A 22,287-nucleotide genomic window follows, 5' to 3' on the forward strand; every position below is an offset into this window, starting at 1 on the left:
AATAAAATTTATTTTACAATAAAATACCAGGTAGCTTGCTGAGCAGGATGTGCCAAAATAAAGGTCTGTTTTCTACCAATTACTTTTTGAGAAATCTGATCCTAACTTGGTGCTGATAGGTCTGCAAATGAAATCTACATTTCATCAGATAAAAGACTGGAAGCCATTCCTTATCTCTCAGTAAATTATTAGTATAAGCATTCAGCTGTGTAAAGACAGTATGTTCTGCTGTCATTATATGTAACCAAGCATCTGAAAGACTTTGTTAATTAGCCATGAAGCCAATATAAATGTAAGTGCAAATCTTAAAAGCACATTAAAATAAGCGCAGCGTAATATGTAAAATTTTTCTTTCTACCCTTGAACTGCTAGATAACAAGAGACTATCTGCTTTCCTTTTAAGTCGCCTTTGTTTCCATGAACTATTGTTATATATACATGTTCTATTTATTGTTTTGTTCTCTATCCCCTATGAATTGTTTTTCCTTCTGTAAGCATATAATGTCTACACAAAAGTCTTTATAAGCATCCCTTGGTTCATTTAATTTCTCAAATTTGTACCTACAGTTCTTTTACTGAACCACAACTTTACATTAATGTCATATTAAGTGTATTGAACCACCTATTTTATACAAGGTGTTATAGAGCCATATCACACCTTGACAACATTCCATACACTTATGGCATGGCTGCCAGGGCACGAAAGGTGTTCCCTGTACCATGGGGCAACTCTCCTTTGGAGCACTGCTTTGCCCCCCAGAGTGCTGATCCAGCCCGCCCCGGGGGTGAATCAGTGCTCTGGGAGAAGGTAGTGCTCCAAACAGCCTTTCTGGACACAGTATTACATTACTACTGCATAGAAATGGTGCCGAGGATGAAGGTAAGAGACATACCTTTATCCTCAGCGCTCTGTGTGCAATAGATTTGTCTAACTTGCTGATAGTTCCCCTTTAAGCTATTTTTTGTGCCCAGTGCTGTTTTTCATAAACCATGAAGGCACATTGTCTTACGCCACAACATTTTGCCAGTTTTATGTTTTGTATATAATAGTTATATTGCAATATTTAATATATATTATATACATATCAATAACTGCAAAAGGGGCCTGCAGTTCCCAGTCCTTTGCTCTGATCCAGTGGTGCTGCACAGCATTCCTTATAATACTTCTCCCCCTGAATATAATACTGCCATTGCTGGGCTCACGGGGGACCACAACTCTCAGCTAGCCTGCAACATAACACTCATCTTCCCTGTTGGTACCACATAAATTTCAACTCAAAATTATGGCTTTACTGACATATAGCAGAGGTCTCAAAGGAATCCAGCTATTGCAGTTTGTAAAGGAAACCCATAAACCACAAGTAGTTACATTGTCTGTTGCTTGGAAGATAATCACTCTCTCAAATGCATGAATAAAGGTCATTCTTTAACATATTCAACTTTTTCTATTCATGAGAAATATGCCACAGCATTCCCAAATGGGAGATTTTGTGTTGTGACCACTTCCCAATTAAAGATAGATTAATTATATAATATTTCATGAAAAACACTTTCAAATCCCCTCACAGAAAGAAACCAATGTCTGCTTAGTCTTCCAAGTACATTAAAGTTATCTGTTCTAGGATAAATTAATGATTGGTTTACTGCACAGATACAATACTTTATGTGAACCTGCCTATTATGTACTAATTCCTTACGTTGGCAAAAACATGGTGCTGTGTTGGTTCACTCATGCTTAGGGTCTGTCCACACGTACAGACCCGCAGCAAAAATCTCGCTGCGAGTCTGTCAGGTCCTGGCAGTTCCCTGGCACTACATACTCGCTGCGGTCTGAACGACCGCTGCGAATATATAATTCTTCTGCCCCCCTTAACCCTTTCTGTTGCCGCCCGCTGTGTTTGTATACATTACCTCTCCTCGCTGCACGGGGTCCCGGCGTCCTGCTCTCCCGCCTGGCCAATCAGTGTGTTGCCCAGCCGCAGCCACTGATGGGCTGGGCGGGAGAGCAGGATGCCGGGACCCCGTGCAGCGAGGACAGGTAATGTATACAGAGCGGGAGCCAGGCGGCAGCTGAAGGGGTTAAGCAGCCGGCAGAATTACATACACACAGCGGTCGTTCAGAGTAGAGGAGCGTCTTAAGGGCCCTGTCCAATTTATGTACTCTGCTGGGATAGTGTAGTGAAGAGAAAACGAAGAAGAAACTCGTACTCATGTATCTGACCGCCTAATGCCCAACGGTGTCAGAATACCCATCCTATAAGGGTAGTACGAGGCCCCAGGTCCCTGCGCTAGGTGAAGCAGACTTCCACAAGTCTTTCAGAAGAGCCGTGCGTTACAGCAGGATACATAGGCTCAGTCCACAGGCTTTGAAATCTTCTGGCTTTTTCTCCTATATTTAGTTTCCACCTCCACACCTCTTTGTTCAGTTGTTGTTGTCTGTCAGTCAGCAACCATGTCTGTGCTCCCTGGCTTTCCCCCATTTTCAAGCGATCTTTTTGCTATTGGATCTCCATCCATTCCTAGTCCTAGCTAAGCTCCAGTCTGAACTACGTCCTAATGCTGCATCCTGAACTTCGACCACAGAGGAATAGCCGTTCTTGTCATAAAATAATGCACTGCATTGAACTTTATAAGAACAGCGGCCGTTGTTCACATGCTGTTGTTATAGTCGCTGACGTTTCTCTTATTTGTGTCCGCAAGTGTACAAACAACAGCCTTTGTTCTGCTCTGTTCACACAAGGTATGGCTGTTCTGACTGGCGTACATTGCACAGAGTTCTATGGTTAATTGGATTGCAGGCACACCCAAATGTGCCCGTAATCCCATAAGAAATAAAATGACGTTCCATATCGGCCTGCAAGACCATGTAAAACAGTGGCCATTATTATACATAGTGTGAACATAGCCTAAACTGTTAGCTTACACAGCCTACAAGTGTTGTACAGTGCTTTTATAACTTCTCCTCTAGTAATCTGGTCTTAAAATGTTACATAATGTAGTAGAAACATAATTTATATTGCTATATTCTATTTGGCCTTATAATCTGATCACTAATAAAACAGGTAGAAGACAACTATACTGTATATTGTAATTGAAGGGACTTAAAGATGAACAAATCCCCTATCTAAATGTTGTAAATGATGAAATTATATCAGCATCATATTACATTAAGGACTAATGAGATTTTAGTCTGATTTTGGTCTTATGTTTTGTACAAAATGAAATGCTACATTACTAAGGATATTGGATCTACTCCCCTATATTCTCCCTTTTACAATTACTTAATCACATCACATTACATGACACGCTGCTTCTATTTCACTGATTTATTATTTCCTTAAAATAATAAAATAAACCTATAAAATACTATAACTTGCAGAAATTCTAACTTTCTTACTTTTTATTCAGTAACTTCAGCTGTTATCTGCACAAAAAAGCACTGGAGGTCGGGAATAGAGCAATGTAATTCCATGGTCTCAGATCTGCAGAACAATTCGAAACAGATGGACACCTAATTTATATATATAGACTTTATGAAGCTTAGCAGTGAAAGCCACTCAGCTTTTCCAAATCCAATCATCGTAGCTAATATTGCTTAAATAATCTTTTACCTTACTAAAGATAGGTTGTAGAACTTTGTAGGTGTAGTTGAAACTGTATTAAGGTTTAGTATTCTATTTCTGCAATGAGGAAAACATTATGGAGTAACAATCAAATCAAAAAATATTTTACTTCAGCAAACTCTATTGAGATTCTGTTACTGCCATTCACCTACTGACTTAGGATTGATTATAGTTGTTTATAAAGTATGTATGTAAATGTGTAGAGATCTGATCAGACCTATGTTTAGTTGCCCACACATTTCTACAACTGTATGTAATGTTATCCCAAGAATGTAATAGGTCTAGAAATAATGATAATATTTTCATGCTACCTTGAGATTTAAGAAACTGTGGGGAAACCCCCCCCCCAAAAACACCACCATCTCATTGTAGTTTGAATTTCAGCACATTCTAGTCACTAGTCACTGGCATCAGTTTTTGTTTGTTCATGGTGTCCCTTTGACTTTAAAAAGAGCTCTTAGTAGTCTGAAAAGTGTTGTTTATGCAATGTCTTAATAAATAGCTGAAGTGTCCACTCATTTTGGATGAAGTGTCTACTCAGCTATATTCCTTACTCCATGTCACAGACATCTCCGTTTGGGAAGCAGCTTTCTACCAAGATCTGTGTTTTATCCTTTTTGTCTACTCAGAAGTTTGGTTGGCTCCCAGCTCGGGAAATTGTCTGGATTAGATTGGCTAAAATTAATCTCAGGTCAGGAAAAATTATTTAATTTACTTTCACGTCAAGGAGACCTTATACAGCACCTTATACAAGACATACAGCCAATAGCAGGGGGATTCATGGCCTTATCAGTCCAATTTCATCTGATGGTTTTATCCTCCTTCAAGCCTTTGTATGCATTTATCTATCTGTATTTCTATGATGCATGTAAAATGGAAACTAATTAACTAATAGTCTACTCCTCTGGTAGAACTGGTAATCTTAAGGCCCTATTACGCGAAACGATTATCGGCTGTATTCGGCCAATATCAGCTGTTATGGCCGATAATTGTCCTGTATAATAGAAGGCAACGATCAGCCGACATGAACAGTGTCGGCTGATCGTTGCAGTAGTTTGACTTTCAACATGTTGAAAGACAAACAAAACGATTCATATAGCAACAATCTGCTCCAGTGCTCTGTGAAATAGGAGCGGCGGCAGCAGACCACTGCTATCTGCTATAGCCTGCCCGGACGATCTAGCGATCACCCAGGCAGCCCCTCCCCCTGCAGCTCTCTCTGTACTCACCAGCTCGCTGCCGCTATTACACACGGAGCCAACAAGAGCTAACAGAGCTTGTTTGCTCCTCTCAGTCGCCCTGTGTAATAGGGGCTTTAGGTTAGTAAAAGATAGCAACAGATGGAAAGTAGTACCACATTTCTGCAGGAGCAGACCATACACATGCATTGGAGCAATAAAAATTGTTCCAATCTAAACATGGCCTATTATTTAGTCACTAGGAAAGAGCAAGGCTGACACCATCAACAGTTAATGTAATCTTTAACATACAGCTGACACTGCTGCAAAGGCTGAGTTCAGTGCTAATTCCCTGCTGTTAAATGCCTTAATTGCTGCAGTCAAAGGAAACCTTGGCACCTAAGGGCCCTATTACACCAACAGATTATCTGACAGATTTTTGTAAGCCAAAGCCAGGAATGGATTTGAAAAGACAAAGAATCTCAGTTTTTCCATTCCTGGCTTTGGTTTAAAAAAATCTGTCAGATAATCTGTTGGTGTAATAGGGCCCTTAGTAATTTTTCTATTGTCATCCCCCAAAAAGAGACTTTGGAGGGCCAACTGATTCACATGACTGCTATGAACCTATTAATTAAGTCTGTTATGGACATGAACATTCTAAAGGCCCTATTCCACCAACAGATCTGACGACAGATTATCTTGCAAAGATTTAAAGCCAAACCCAGGAGTGGATTTGAAAAGAGGAGAAATCCAGTCTTTCCTTTATGACCTGTTCTCTGATTATAGTCTGTTCCTGGGTTTGGCTTCAAATCTTTGGCAGATAATCTGTTGTCAGATCTGTTGGTGGAATAGGGCCTTAAGCCCTGCTGGAGCAAGGCCTAATAGGTTGTCAGTATAACACTGACAGGCATAATATACCGCAATACTGGGAATATTGTGGTGTATTATAGAAACAATCCAATAATTTGATCAAACTTTCATTCCATTTTCAAGATGTGGAGATGCAATAATGAAAAAAAAAATAAAAAAAAAAATTCTGCGTTCTAAGGGGGTAAAGTATATATACTATAAGTGTAATCTGAATTGTACCATTGTAAGCATCATGTCAAAAGGATACAGTATATTATGCTTCTTTACCTAAAGTAGTCAAATGCTCATTTCCTCACAATCAACACAAAATAATATTTTAACATAAACCATTTCTTGTAGAATTGCCACCGTTAGAACCCATATAGTCCTATGACATTTTGCAGTGTGAAAATGAAAATGCTGACTCTTGCTCTTCACTGTACACAGTTCAGCCTTTCAAGATAAATAGTTCTATTACTGCTACAACAAGAAAGCTGAGCTTTAGGTAGCTCTATTACATTAGCACATCAGTCTTTACACTTAACACGTTTCATTGAAACAGGATCACAGTGACCTAAATTGAACGTATTGTACATAAAAATCCAGCATCCAATAGTCTTGGCATTTTCATTGTCCAGGCCTGACATATCTAGTGGGGAAAGTGAACAAAGACAAACCATTGGAACATTTCTCTATTACTAAACAAAATGATGGGGACAAAGAGTATGTAAGACTTCTGCTGTTGGCTGCACATCAGTTTCCATTAGGTATAATTACACAATAATGTCATTGTTCTGGCCACCTTACAAATCAATAGTCTCTTTTTGCCCACGCAGGTCATACAAAGAGGTGTTCCATGTAGCTGCTCTCCTCTCTGGCCAACAGCTGGAGGACTTCAATGGGGAAATGTCCTCTATTAAGGAGATTTTCCATAATATCAACTTCATAGCTATCTATGGGATGGCTAAATGTGTCTGATCAGTGGATGGTCTATCTGTTGGGACCCCACTGGTCATGAGAATGAGGGTCCTTTGTGTTACTGTTTGAATGAAGCAATAGTCACGCACAGCCTCTTCAGTCAAACTCTATAGGGCTACTGATGACAGGTGACAGCTTGTCTATATTTGGCCGTTCCATAAAGTTTTATTAGTGTAGCAGAAGTCATTTTTGAAGGGGTTATACAGCGTTAGAAAAACACTTTCTTCCAGAGACAACATTACTCTTGTATAGGTGTTGGTTTTGCAACTTGGTTGCATTAAAGTAAATGGAGCTTAATTGTAAACCACACCTGAACTGGAGTAAAGAGTGGTGCTGTCTCTTGTAGAAAGTGGCCATGTTTTTCTGATGTTGAATAACCCCTTTAACTGCTGCATAATTAAAACAGTGAAACACAGGACTGGTAATTGGCCGTGATCCTAGCAGTTGTCACATGTGTTTATGTGTTATAATAGCAGCAATTATTTACTTTAGACATTATCAGGTATTTGGAAGATGGCTCTCCAATCCAGAATACTACTTCATAGTAACATGCAAACATCCCATGAAGTGAACTGTTACCATAGTTTATGGTGGCCAGAGCACAGCTAAGTGGGGGGACCAAATATAGCTTAGAGTAGGATCTATACAGTGCACAATGTGAAATTATAATCTTTGGTAAGCGGCATAAAACATGTTATACCTAATCTAAGGTTGTATATTGGAATCTAATAAAGATCTATATTGGAATCAAATAAAGAAAAACTCAGTATCCTCCTACACTGTAGGGCGATACAGTGTAGGAGCATACTGTGTTTCTCTTTTCAAACAAAAAAAAAAGACCCTGTCTTATTTTGGGGGTCTATATGGTAGTAAGCCGCCATACTGTATGTCCCCCTGTTGTTAGGCTCCTATATTGTAAGTTTTCCTGTAGTTCTTCCTCCATACTGTATACATTCCCCCTTTCCAGCAAGGCCCCAATTCTGTATACTTCTTCTAACCCTCTGCAGTTCTTTCCCCATACTGTGTACACCCCCCTCTGCTGGTAGTCCCCCTATTTTTTTTACCTTCCTCCCCCCTCTGTAGTTGGCCCACATACCTGCTGTCCTCCCATATTCAATGTCCCTTACTGTGCATCTTCTTACCACTCCTGCCTCCCCTGCAGCCTGTGTTGATTAAGCAATGCTTAGCACCCAGTTTCCTAGAGCTTCTTTTTCGAATAGGGCTTATTTTTCGAATCCACTCCAGAAAGCCTGCAAAATGTAGTTAGGTCCTATTTTCGAGGTAGGTCTTATTATTAGGAGCATTTTAGAGTCACCTTATTTTTTTTTTCCCTGGTAAGTTTCCATTACTGTTATATAGTGTTAATGTTGGCCTATAACATTGAGAAATACCCTAGGGAATCCTGGAAAACTCTCATACAGCCTATGGCTGTATCCATGTTTTCCAGGACTCCCTATGGCTGCTTCCAACTTCTTCAGCCATCAATAATTAAATGCAGAGCATTTGAGTTCAGTCAAATCCGGGTTCACTCATCTCTAGTGATAAACATTGGTAACAATAATCTAATGGCCGGCTATGCCACAAGCTATGCCAGAAGCTGAAAAACTGTTTGCTTATTCTGTCCGCATTTGACCCATTGATTTCTATGTCCCCATACACCCACACAAACATGTTACGGGTCAGTGTTGAGGCCAAGATTCATGCCTCAAAAAATACTGGCAAACCATTATACGGACCCCATGTGCAGCATGGTTCCCCTATCTTGAATAAAGGGGTTCATGCAAATATGGACAGCTGCAGCTGCACATCTGTAATACTATCCGTAGCTGCATGCTGTGTCCGTGGCTGCAGACATTGTTACAGATGTGTAAATGTGGCCTAAGTCTGACATTTACTGCTTTCCCTAGTGGGGCATCAGGTAAAGTAGTAGTCTGAACCTGCCTCCAGTGTCAATGCTGACACCTAATATTAACCATGAGCACTTTAAAGAGAATGTACCACTTCCCTACTTAAAATATTTTTTTACATGACCTGGCCCCTGGTCCTCAGTACACTGATATGCCCTCTCTCAGTATCCTATACTTTTCACTGGTTAAACCAACTTCATTGGAGTGCAGAACTATTTGTGTCCATAACAAGTTTCACTGTGGTATCACATGCACGACTGGGCCAGCTACCAGGAAGTCAAACAGGTGCCTGACATGGAGCTTGCCTAACTATGCTATGTGGTATAGAAAACAAAATGAATGGGGACCATACAGAATTACAGACACTGTATATGGACATCATTTACCATTTACATTAGCACAAATCCATCCTAACATCAACTGGGTCCAGTGTGTATCGACAGTAACAGGCCCATTTAGCAAAGTAAGAGAGGAAAGATGGTGGATTAAAGAAAGCATGCTGGGCAGGCCGCCTGAAGTTCACTGTACATTGACAGAATGCTGAGAGTGCTAAGGATAAGATGCATTATACAACTACTTTGTCCTTTCACTGACAATGGGACAATGTAATTAAAGTTAATTTTACAGAGTTCAGGATAGTTTGAAGACTGTAATATACTATATCCATGTTAAGCTACAGAGGCTGATGTGCTCATACAATAGCATATACATAATCAGTGGCGGTCTTTGGCACCAAGCACCCCAAGCGATCGCTTGGGGCCCCCAACATCCAGGGGGGCCCCCACGCCCCGCTCTTGTGCTCAAGACCGCTGCCCCGCTCGCTGCTGCCATCTGAACTGTAACTATGAGCACTCGTAATGAGCGCTCATAGTTACATGCAGCAGCACTGACAGGGCGGGAGACATTGGCTCCCTTCCTGTCAGTCACTCTTGTGGCCGCAGGAAGGGTTTTCCCTGTGGTCACAAGTGGCAGCTTTGTCCTTGTGGTGCCGGCGCTCCAGTGACATCACTGGAGCATCGGCGCCAGGACAAGGGGAGTGCGGCCTCTGGTGATCGCAGGGAAAACCCTTCCTGCGGCCACAAGAGTGAAGAGAAGAGGAGACGCCCGGACCCAGGTGAGTATAAGTGTTTGTTTTATTGTGTTATATACTATATGGGAGGGGGAGCACACAGGGGTCTGTTTAACTGGGGGAGCGCACATCGGGGGTCTATATAAATGGGGGGAGCACACAGGGGGGCTATATAACAGGGGGAACACACAGGGGGGCTATAGACTACTGGAGCTTCACAGAGGGGTCTATATACTACTGGGGGCAGCACACAGGGGGTCTATATACTACTTGGGGCAGCAGAATGGGGTCTATATACAACTTGGAGAGCACACAGGAGGTCTATATCCAAGTGGGGGAGCACACAGGGGGGGGGCTATATACTACTGGGGGAGCACACAGGGGTCTATATACTACTGGTGGGGCACACAGGGGGGTCTATATACTACTGGGGGAACATACAGGGGGTCTATATACTACTTGTGAGGCACACAGGTGGTCTATATATAACTGGGGGAGCACACGGGTCTGTATACTACTGGGGCAGCACACAAGGAGTCTATATAATACTGGTGGGGCACACAGGGGGTCTATATACTACTGGGGGAACCACACAGGGGGTTTATTTACTACTGGAGGAGCACACAGGGGTCTATATCCAAGCGGGGGAGCACACAGGGGGGGTAAATACCCCTGAGGGAGCACACAGGGGGCCTATATACTAGTGGGGAAGCACACCGGGGGTATATAAAACTGGGGGCAGCACACAGGGGGTCTATATACAACTGGGGCAGCACACAGGAGGTCTATATACTTCTGGGGGAGCACATGGGGGGCTATATATAACTGGGGGAACACAGAGGGGTCTATATACTACTGGGGAAAGCAAACAAGGGGTATATACTACTGGGGGCAGGACACAAGGGGTATATACTATTGGGGGCAGCACACAAGGAGTATATATTACTGGCGGTAGCACACAAGGGGTATATACTACTGGGGGCAACACACAGCGGTCTATTGTTTTGGAACGCGTGTCGAGGGGGGGGGGGGCCAGACATAACTTCGCTTGGGGCCCCAGAAATGCCAAGACCGCCCCTGTACATAATAGCTGTATGCAAACACACAAATGAGCCCATGTACATGTTACTGAGCTTAAAACTTTAATTATGAAATGGGAAAAGGGAGGTGATTCAAACTTTCATTATGGGAGAGGGGGGTTTATTAATATTTTTTTTTCACATACCTTAATTTGAAGTCCCCCTGTACATTATACAGCACTGATCCATGAGATCAGTCCTGTATTGCTTTGGGCTGCTGCAGCCCAGGTCTATGGATTGCTGAGCCGGGATCAGCATCAATGATCCCCCCATTAGACACCAGGAATGGGGGACACATTATGGCATTTCCCATAATAAGAGTCTATTAGTAATTTTTATAACTTTTGTTGGGCAATAACATATCTTATTAAAATTATTTTGCCCGGACTTCCCCTTTAAGGCAGTGTCTGCCAACGTGTGACTGTAGTAGTAGCATCAGTAGTAAATACACTGGCCCAGATTTACCAGCCTTAAGTTTCCAACATTTACTATGTGTTTTAGACACTGTTTGTACCTCACTTGACAAGGGGAAAAAACAAAGGAATGGCTTCAGGAGGAGGGGGCATAGCCAAAATTGCAAAACACTGCACCAAGATGTACCAAGCACTGAGCTGCAGACAACCTCAGGCTGGCAAAAAGGGTTAGACAGCTCTAAAACTGGGACTAGACAGTATAAGGCTTGACCAAATATATCAAACAGCCAGAGCCACAGTGATAAATGTGCCTAATGCCTGGACTGTCTAGTTACACTTTACACTGTCTAGCTTTTAAACCAGGTGGATAAGTCTGGGCCACTGTTTACACTGATACAGTCTTGAAATTCAGCAGCTTATAAGCAAACATTTTACAAGGCTCCTAATGAGTACATTGCCTGTCAAGCATTGTCGCTCAATTAATTAAACGAGCTCTTCTGTCTACAGTCTAATTGCATGAATGAGCAAAATAACATACACATGTGAAACTCCAGATCTGATTGACTGTTCTGCAAGCAATTGTCTCCAAGCCAGGGCCCTTCAATCGCCATGGCAACACATCCTTTCATTCAATCCAGCAGATTTAAAAAAGTATTTTTATGACAACATTAACCTTCCACATAGCTTATTCCTGCACCCTGATCTTACAGCTGCTCGCAAATAAAATCACTATCTAATCACTAAACTTGATCTTTACAAGTTGCAATGAGACATTGGACCATTATATCTATGTTAGCTATATAATGGGTGATGTCTTAGATATCTAGGACAATTGTTATATCCGTTCCATTCACTGTTGGTATAAAATGACTGACAAATACAGTACCTGGGTAAACCCCTTGGACAGCAGCATGACATACAGCATGCTTCTTGTACCAGCAGAATCTCTTACACATGACCAGACAGTGGCAAAGTGATAGATACAAGTGTAGCGTATACAGGTTTATAGCAGATAAAAACCACCACAATTATAGTTATAGTATTTCGAGTCTGTGAAATAAAGGATGCAACAGTTAGGCAGCCAATGAGTCGGTGTCCACAATGTAACACAGTATATCCTAAAGTGTCCACAATGTAACACAGTATATCTGCTTTATCCTAAAGTGATAGATACAAGTGTAGCGTATACAGGTTTATAACAGATAATAACCAACAAGTATATAGCATTTAGAATATAGTATTTACAATCTGTGAAATAAAGGAAGCAACAGTTAGGCAGCCAATGAATTAGTGGCCACAATAAAATACTGAACATGCGCAGTATCCTGAAGTGATAGATACAAGTGCAATAGAAACATGTTATATGTCTACAGCAGATAATACTCAACAAGTTTAAGTAGTTTCACCTAAGGCAGTAGGTGCCTTCCAAACTACTGAAATTCTGAGAAGCAACACCAAGCTGTATCCATATGGCAAAGAAGAACATGGGATTACTTGTCCTGTGTTTAGCACCAGTGTAAACATGACATACAGTAAGTAATATGATGAGACAGCACAGGCTGCCTATTAACACTTTATCTATGTGCTCTAAGCACTTCCATTCATCACCTACTGAATTCACAGCAGTGTCCTTTCCTGACACATCACACAGTAAACTCCTTCTCCTGCTGGCCTGCCCATATTCATGCCAGCCAGTGCCTTATTACATGTGCAGCAGGACAGGGATTCTGGCTGGGGCACAATCATTACTAATATATATATATATATATATATATATATATATATATATATATATATATATATATGTGTAGCAAGACCTTCTCAAGTTTCTTTCAACCAATGCAATCAATGCCTCTGGGAAGAACATCATGCAGGAGACAAGTGACAGCTCTGACCTCCTAGCTGAGCTTTAGGACCTGTCATATTTGGGGTCACCTGTCAGTGATCAGCACATATGGACACAAAGAGCCTTGGTGGTAAATGGGGTAAGGGGGCCACCAAGTTTGTAGAAGGGACAGGAGGCCAGTGACAGCACACACATGTCAGCTGAGGACTGGGGGTCATCTGCCGGTGGTCGCTGCACTGACACAAAGGCTCCCGGCAGCATTCAGCACCGGCTGCATGGACAGCTCCTGCAGACATGATGAGGAGGAGGATGAGGAGGATGATGATGGGTGGGAGGGTCTTCTTACCTGTCTCCAGGTTCAGAGAAATCCTCGCTTCAGCCAGATAAGGGGTGTCACTTTTTGACCGGACTCTCCTGATGGGTCGCCGATCAGTCTCCTCCTCTGAAGATGCCGCCATTAAGGGGTGAGCAGTGAACAAGGTTGCCCGGCGAGCTAATGCAGTGGGTAAAGCAGAGCCAAAAAATAGGGGAGAGAAGGAAGAGAAGGTGCCAGGGAGGAGGGGGAGAGATGGAGGGGAGAGCAAGAGAGAGGAGTGGGGGGAGGGGAGGAGAAGAAAAGGCAGAAAGAGACAGGAGAAGAGGAGGAGGAGGGAAACAGAGAAAATACGTTAAGGATTTGAATATAGATGGGAGCAGGAGGAGAGAGCAGCAAGGATCAGGAGGTGAGGAGATCCCTCCCCCAGCCGAGCTGCTGCTGCTGCTGTCACTGCTCACACAGCACACACATCTACCAGCAGACAGGGGGCATCCTCATTGTCTGCAGCATGCAAAGGGTTACTGACTCAAACTGCATGATGGCACTAAAGGGTTCCCATAGAATGCCTGCTGCATGGCAGAGCCGAGAGGCTGATGTGGCACTGCATGGCTGGGCAGATGCTGCTGCTGCTACTGATGCTATACACAACATAGTTTCCTCTTCTCATCCTGATTACAATGACATTATTATTTATTCCAATCATTTCTTTTTCTGATGACCTCATCATTTCTCTATTATGTGGCACATGTTTAGCCTTTCTGGCTAAAAGACTCCATAGGTGATATCATGTGTGACATAAAATCAATGTGGCACTCTTCCTAGCAGTAACTGGCTTCAGTGACATATATCAGAGTGAATATGATAAATTTGTCTGCAATAACATCCTAAGCAAGGATAATAGTAGTAGCATTAAAGGAAACATACAGGCATTGCTTACTGTCAGATGTCTAGCATACCTAACATAATACATGATCACATAGGGCATAAAAGCAGTGGAGGCTAAACAACCTAGAAATAAATGATCACACTGTGAGCAAAAGAAAAAGAAATCACCCCATAAATAATATATAGCTCAGTAATGTGTTCCTGAAAGAAGTGTATATCTCTTTCCTCTTCTCAATCTCTAGAAATGTTTTTCTAAGAAATGTGCACGTTTGACATATTATGACAACTTTGCCAAAAAGGAAAACTGTATATATATATGTATATATATATATATATATATATATATATATATATATATATATATATTGCTGTTGACATGTGCCCGCAAGAACTTGGAAGATGCTGAGAATTGGGAGAATATTTACCTTTACCTGCCCTGTATATGGTCAGGAACCTAGGAGGAGGGCTTGCTGGGACATACAGTATGTGTCATCATCAAAACTGTACCAGTCCATACTGGTTGGCTACTTTGTTTCTGATACTAGGATACCAAAATGGCTTCAATTGGATCTCCATGCAACAATTTTTTCTTGTATCAACATTACACTATTACATTAATGTTCATTTGTTATGTTATCACTTGCCATCCCTGATCTGTAGGTGATCCCTTTGTAGGTGATAGAGGGCCAGGTCATGTGTTACTGTAACCTTCGCGCATACCCTAGTGCTGTGCACTTGGGTCTAGATATAGATATCATGGAGAATATAGAAACTAAGGTAGTAGACTTTCCCATTTTGTTTATAGTAGAAAATTATAGAAACTATTATGGGTGAAACAGGTCCTCATGACGCCCCAGGTAAGAGATTTAGAATGCCCCTTCACAAGCTGTCATTTAACAAAAACTTTTGACATGTCAATGAGTTTTGATCAGTCAGTGTGTGGGTGTTCAGATCCCCACCAATCACTAGAATGAGGCAATGAAGTGCTTTGCTTCATATTCCACAAATTTCTGCACAAGATGGGCCCTATAAACTTACTATGTGCCTCTTGTACAGCAGCGACCAAGATGAGGGGAGAAGCGCTTAACTGCACGCTTCTTCTGGTTTTGTTCTAACAATCCATGGGCTTCTGAACACTTACTACCTGACCACTCAAAGCTCTTTACATGTCTGTTTGACATTTCAGAGACACTTTAACATCATGTTGCTAAACAGACATTTATTCACACCACAGTTATAATCCCTAAGACAGTAACATGTGTTCCAGCTAATGAAGGACAAACAATCAAACAGCAACAATGAAAGCCTATCTGGTCTAATACCACAGAAGAATTACCAGTGCCTGATAAGCTATTGCTTACTGAGATAGTAATGTACAATATTAAAAAGGAAATCTAACCTGCTGATAGCTCCGTATTGGGCACAGGTGCTGAGGATGAAGGTATGTCTCTTACATTCATCCTCTGCATTATTCCCACACAGTTTTAATGTAGTCTTCTGTCCATTAAAGCCATTTGGAGCACTACTCAACCTCAGAGCGGCGATCTGGCCCATCCCTGGCCAGCTGCCACCACTGATAACCATTACAGGGGCAGGACCACCAGGAGCAGATGGGCACTCATGGGGCAGGCAGTGCTCCAAACGTCCTTACCAGATAGACGATCATACTAAAACTGCACAGGAACAGTACCAAGGATAAAGATAGGAGACGTACCTTTATCCTCAGCGCCCATGTGCAATAGGGAGCTATCAGCAGGTTATATTGGTCTAACCTGCTGATAGTTTCCCTTTAAGCTGTGCATTACAGCTTTAGACCGGGTTCACACAACGTAAGACACCGGCCGTTCTGTGACGCGGCCGTATCACAGAACGGCTGTTGTCAGTGAAGTTCATCCAGGCCGGTAATGGCAGTGCAGGCGGATGAATTTCATTGTTTTTTAAATGTAATTATATGTTGTGTGAACTTAGCCTTAGTGTATGGGGCTGTACAGCTGCAAACTGGCCATCGTGCCCATGTTGACTCCAGGCCACTGGCAGAAGCCCCCATGATAGACAAGTGAGCATCAAAACTGGACCAACGAGCAATGAAATAAGTTGTCCTTTTCTGATAAATCATGCTTTTTCTTCCATGATGTGCAGAGCTGGCTGTGTGCGGACTTAAGAAAGAAGGGTGCCAGGATGCACTATGTGAAGAAGGCAAGCTGGCAGAGGCAGTATGCTGGACTGGGTGAGGTTGGAAATCGTGGTCCAGGACTTTATGTGGATGTTACCTTGATGTGTACCACTTACCCAAAAGAAAAATCAAAGACTCTGCCTCTAACTTCTGAGTGCCACACAGCACAGGACACCATCAAAGGTTTTATGGAGCCCATGCTTTAGTGTCAGATCAGTTTTGGAGTCATAAGCTACTAAATTTAAGGCAGAAGTTTTTATTTTTAACACCGATAAATTTGATGAATTACTTACTGTACATAGAAACATAGAAGATGGAAGGCAGAGAAAGACCACCCGGTCCATTTAGCGCGCGCGCACACACACACACACACGCACGCATGCACGCACACAAACACACACACACACACACACACACACACAAACAGCTCTACTACATACATATATGCATAAACACATAGACACACACACACACACACACACACATTGGCCAGCACATCCAATACAATTACTTTCACTATGTAGGTGCCAGCTGCCATGGCTAAAATACCTGGCCCATATAGTCTGCCTTACATTATTTCCCTTTTTTAAATAAATTATACACACTGCCGCTCAAAAGATAAAGGCAATACCAATTGGTGATAACCACCGAAATGCCGGCAATTTTGTACTTCGGAGATACCAAAAGGAACACAATTATATATATATATATATATATATATATATATATATATATATATATATATATAATGTTAATGAATATATAACTAGTCATAGTAGTAGAGGCAGATGTACATTTACTACCTTATGCTGTTATAATGAGTAATTATCCTGCACTCATTTTGCTTGTTATTTTCTCCTGTTCCAAAGTCCAAAATGTTTTGTTGACATCACATGCTGGATCCCACAAGACCCACCTGGAGCTCTACAAGCAACAGCAAGTTTGCTGCCAGCATGACTTGCAGGACTGTGAAGGAGCACTTAGATTCTACAGGCAGCAAAATCTGATGACAAAATTTTGAATTTATAACGTGTAATTTATCACGTGTAATCTCACGTGAGTCATAGCTTGACTTAAATGTTGCCGTTGATTCTTTTCAATTCTCTGCTGTCAGCACAGTGTCAGTCCAACTGTAAACTTAGCAGCTTCTTCATTTGACACAGATTGGTTGCTTGTAGTACTCTGCCTAAATCAAGTATTAATAACACAACAAAAAGTGGATTGTGTCCCCATTCCCCTTTGGGGGAAGTGGGCAATACCAGATGCTGGGCTCAAATGTTGTACTGTGCCTGTTGTCCTGCTACACCCATGCTAGCAAATTAATTTTAATGGTTTTTTTATGATCGGTCAAGATCCCTGAACTTAGCTTCTGTATGAGAGCTTGCACGGTGGATTTCATTCTGTCAACACTCCATCATCAAATTGGGCTGACCTGATAACTTGCATTATATTACCATGTAAAAAAGGGTGCAGGAAGGGGTAGAGGGGGGGAAAGGCAAGGAAAATGAAGGGAAAACAGGACAATTACCCTGCAATAAATGGGGTATAACAACAGAAAAAAACAACAGGAAAAAATAAATTAAATGAAATAATCATTTGGTAGGAGTACATGGAGGTCCAAGTGGAAGGGGAGGTAGGGATGGAAGAGGCAGAAGAGGAGGTGGCCAAAACTGTAGATTAGAGATTTATATGTTATCTGTTCAATCAGGCATTGGGAGCGACAACTCCTTGTTCGTCTACTTCTTTCTATTACGCTTTACTGATGGTATTAAGGAACATGCGTTTGTTGTGGGGATTCGGCAGGGTGGCCACCTAGTAATTAACATTAGTGAGAATCCTGGCAACACTGCAAGCTATCCTCAGTGGGAGGTGTCCCTCTTGTTCCTCTGTATTTTCCCAGCCATGTTCCACTGCCACCCATAAGGTGCTCTTTGTGCCACCTTACTGTGAGGACAAAACCTCCTTCTCCTCGTCCTCATCCTCCAACGCTGTCCCCTGGCTGGACAGACAACTGGGAGAATGGGTTCAGGGAAGAAAAAGAGCGCTGCACCTCACACCTATGGCTGACACTAGTGCCTCTCGGCTGCATAAAAAACATCAGAATTTTGTGTATGAATTGATCAAGCCACACTGCCCCATGTACCGCGTGCAGTAATCTGATACACATGGGTCCCTACACTAAGTCCTCACTGTGCCGGTCAATGACCACCACCCCCGCAGGCGTGCATGGGCAGGGAAGGGGGGCCATGGAATGGCCCTGCAACCCCCATGCCACAGGACCAGACCCAAACTGCCCCCCAAAAAAAACTCCCAGCCAGCACCGCCGGCGGAGGAAGCTGCCCCCAAACAGCACAAGTCTGGATAAGGTATTGCACTCACCATTGCTACTGCAGATAGAATGGGACAAATAGGAGGGATAAAAGCACATGCACTCAGGTGTCTCCTGCTAATTGCGGTCATGTGGATCTTCCAGAAGGAGTGCAAAAACACTCAGAGAAGAGAAAAACAAAATACGGTTCAGGGAAGAAAAAGAGCGCTGCACCTCACACCTATGGCTGACACTAGAGCCTCTCGGCTGCATAAAAAACATCAGAATTGGGAGACTGGGAGAATGGGCCTTTTTTCCTCCTCCTCCTCCTCTGCTTCCTCCTGTGCCACCATCACATCATCCATCCTAGCCTGAGCAACCATAGAATGGGCATGGTAGCACTAACGATGTCACATTGGTTGTGCAGTTGTTCCGCGCTGCGACTCACCCGTGCACTCTGCCGCTAAAAGTTGACTGTGCCCTGCTGCTGTAATAAATATAGAGAAGGTGGGCACCACTATATATCACATGAGTGCTAGCCCACCTACTCACAAAACACTATGAACCAAAAAAGCACACAGTTCACAGGTAAGACAGGCCAGGTATGATTGCTTAAGTGAGGCACCACGTTGTATATATTAGCCATGCAGTGATTGCCCACCTGGGCCAAGACTTGTATAAATATAAGACACCCACTGATGTTCTAACTGAAGCAACACTTGTATGCAATAGCCACACACTGATTGCCTAAGTGAGGCAACACTTGTATATATTAGCCATACAATGTTTGCCCATCTGGACCAAGACTGTATATATAAGCCATGCACTGATGGCATAACTGTGGCAACACTTTTTCTTTTTTGCTGTTCACTAATGGCCTAGCTGTGACAACACTTTTTTATTTTTAACTGCGGCAACACTTACTTTTTGCCACAAACTGCTGGCCTAACTAAGGCAACACCTTTTTTCTCGTTTGGCCACACACTGACTGCCTAATTGAGGTAACACTTTTATATAGGAGCCACACACTATTTGCCCTCCTATCCCAAGACTTGTATATATTAGCCACGTACTGATTGCCTAAACGTGGCATCCCTTTTTGTTTTGTGCCATGCACTGATGGCCTGACTGTGGCAACCTTTTCTTTTTTTTTAACACACATTTGATGGTCCTTGACAGCACTTTTTGTGTTGCCATGTACTGATGGCCTAACTGCAGCAACAGTTTTTTCTCTCTTTTGGCCACACACTGATGGCCTGACTGCAGCAACACTCAAATATATTAGCGACCGCAGTTAGTGCTTAACCTACAGATGTAGTGGCCCCACAGCTCCTAAATCACAGATGCACTGGCCCCACAGCTCCTAAATCACAGATGCACTGGCCCCACAGCTCCTAAATCACAGATGCACTGGCCCCACAGCTCCTAAATCACAGATGCACTGGCCCCACAGTTCCTAACTCACAGATGTTCTGTGCTCATAAATCATGGATGTACTGGTCCCACAGCTGCTAATACCCAGACATACTGGCCCCACAGCGACTTTGCAGTTAGTAAAATGTTCCTGCCTGTCTGTCTCTACCAAGCAGCAGCACCCTGTCTCTATTCTGAATAGAAGCAGACTATATTGGGCATAACTAAAAAGTGTTAAAAAGAATTTTTTTTTTTATATATAAAAAAAAATAAACCCCCCTTACTATTTTTCAAATAAAAAAAAAGTAATGTGTAATTGTCAGAACTATAAAAATATATAATTACTGATGCTCCAGGGTGAACAGCATAAACAACAAAAAAGAAACAAAAAATTAAATATGAAAAATGAACAAAAAGTGAAAATCCCATCTACACCAAAATGGTACCAATAAAAACTAACATATCAGTTTTACCATATAGTGCACTGTATAAAACAGAATCCCCCAAAAGACAGGAAAAAGCACACAAGGCCAAAGGGTTAACGGGTTAAACAGACATGCATACAAGACTGGTTGATGTTTGCATATATACTGTAAAAAGAAGTCAAGGAAGAAAGCTGATGCTTGCATAAGGATCTCTTCCTCTGCCATATATGATGAGAAGGATACATACAGTATATTCTCACACAATTAAAGGGAAGGAATTTAATGAATAACTGTGCTTTGGAAGTTTAGATTTTCCTTACATATAAATAGACCAGAATAGTGGAATGCATGTACAATGAGTATATCAGCTATCTGCATTTTTTATAGTGACCAGAAGGTGTCTCTACAGCATTGTGCATTAAAAGTGTATGTTAGATGTTTAGTTTCACATTTGTGAGCTATGCCAGTAGATGAAGATAATCATACATGAATATGTGCTGTGATTTGGTTCAGCATTGCATGCTCAGAATCTTAAAGGGGTGCTCCAGCATGGGGGCACTTTCTGGGGTGGACCGGGGAGGAGGTGGTTGAAATGAAAGACGTCCACTCACGTCCACGTCCACTGACCTAGTGGACTGGAAACGGATCCCGTTTCCTTCACTGAGTGGCTGAGCGGCCCTGAGACATAGCGTCTCGGGCGGCGTCAGACACCAGGAAACGGCCGGGGATCGGAGCGCCGCGATGAGTGACCCGACGCTGGAACCGGGGAGGTGAGTGGACGTCTTTTATTTCAGCCACCTCCTCCCCTGTCCCCCCCAAAAAGTGCCCCCACACTGGATAACCCCTTTAAATTTAGCAAAAGAGGTATTTTCATTTGGATATTGCAACTATGCTAACATAATGTAAAATAATGGCAAAATTCACCGGTAATTTTAACCCCTTCCCTCCTGGGCTAATTTCCCCCCCCCCCCCCTCGTGTTTAAAAGGCCATAGCGCCTTGCATGTTTTACCTACAGACCCACATAAGCCCTTTTTTTTGTGTCACTAATTTTACTTTGCAGTGGCAGACTTAATTTTTGCATATTTATGCTGCGAAACCAGAAAAAAATTAGATGAGCGGTGAAATTGAAAATAAAATGCAATCATTTTTATTTGGGGTGGTTTTGTCATTCGCTCTATGGTAATATTAACTTGTTATCTATGTTCGTCAAGTTGGTACGATTAAAACGATAGGCAACGTGCTTCACTTTTATTTTATTTGATGGCTTTTAAAAAATTAAAACCTTTTAAAAAAACGAAATGATCCTTAAAATTTCTAATTTCTTACCATCATTATAACACTTTTATTTTTTGGTCTATAGGGCCTTGTGGGGTGTCATTTTTGTGCTATGATCTGTACTTTCTCTCAGTACCTTGATTGCGTATATGAGCCTTTTTGATTTCTTTTTATTACAATTTTTCTAGATTTGATGCAACTTTGGAATTTTTTTGCCCTTACGCCATTTACCGGGCGAAATCAGGAATGTGATAATTTAGTAGTTCGGGCGATTATTTGTCTATTTATTTTTATTAATGGGAGGGGGGTGATTCAAATTTTTATTAGGGGAGGGGATTTTTTATTAATGATAAAACTTTTTTTCCCCACATACATTAATTAGAAGCCCCCTGGGGGATCCAGCAACTAGACACCAGGGATGGGACAGCTGCATTTAACTGTCCTAGTTAGCGGGTGCCGCGATCGTCCGAACCTAATAGCCGCTGTCCTGGGCTGCAGAAAGCAGCTGGGATCGCAGTGGTTCAGAGCGGGGAGGTGAGCTTTATACCT

General features: G+C 42.2%; 1 protein-coding gene across 1 annotated transcript in view; it reads right to left on the reverse strand.

Annotated features, from left to right (window-relative positions):
• PHACTR1 (phosphatase and actin regulator 1) overlaps nucleotides 1-13,378 on the reverse strand; it is a 215,222-nt gene extending 201,844 nt beyond the window's left edge. The window contains exon 1 of the mRNA XM_069958002.1: nucleotides 13,289-13,378. The gene's annotated coding sequence lies outside the window, so the exon portion shown is untranslated. The remainder of the gene's footprint in view (nucleotides 1-13,288) is intronic.
• Between the last annotated feature and the right edge of the window lie 8,909 nt (nucleotides 13,379-22,287).

The sequence above is a fragment of the Dendropsophus ebraccatus genome, chromosome 2, assembly GCF_027789765.1.
Source record: "Dendropsophus ebraccatus isolate aDenEbr1 chromosome 2, aDenEbr1.pat, whole genome shotgun sequence".
Classification (NCBI taxonomy): domain Eukaryota; kingdom Metazoa; phylum Chordata; class Amphibia; order Anura; family Hylidae; genus Dendropsophus; species Dendropsophus ebraccatus.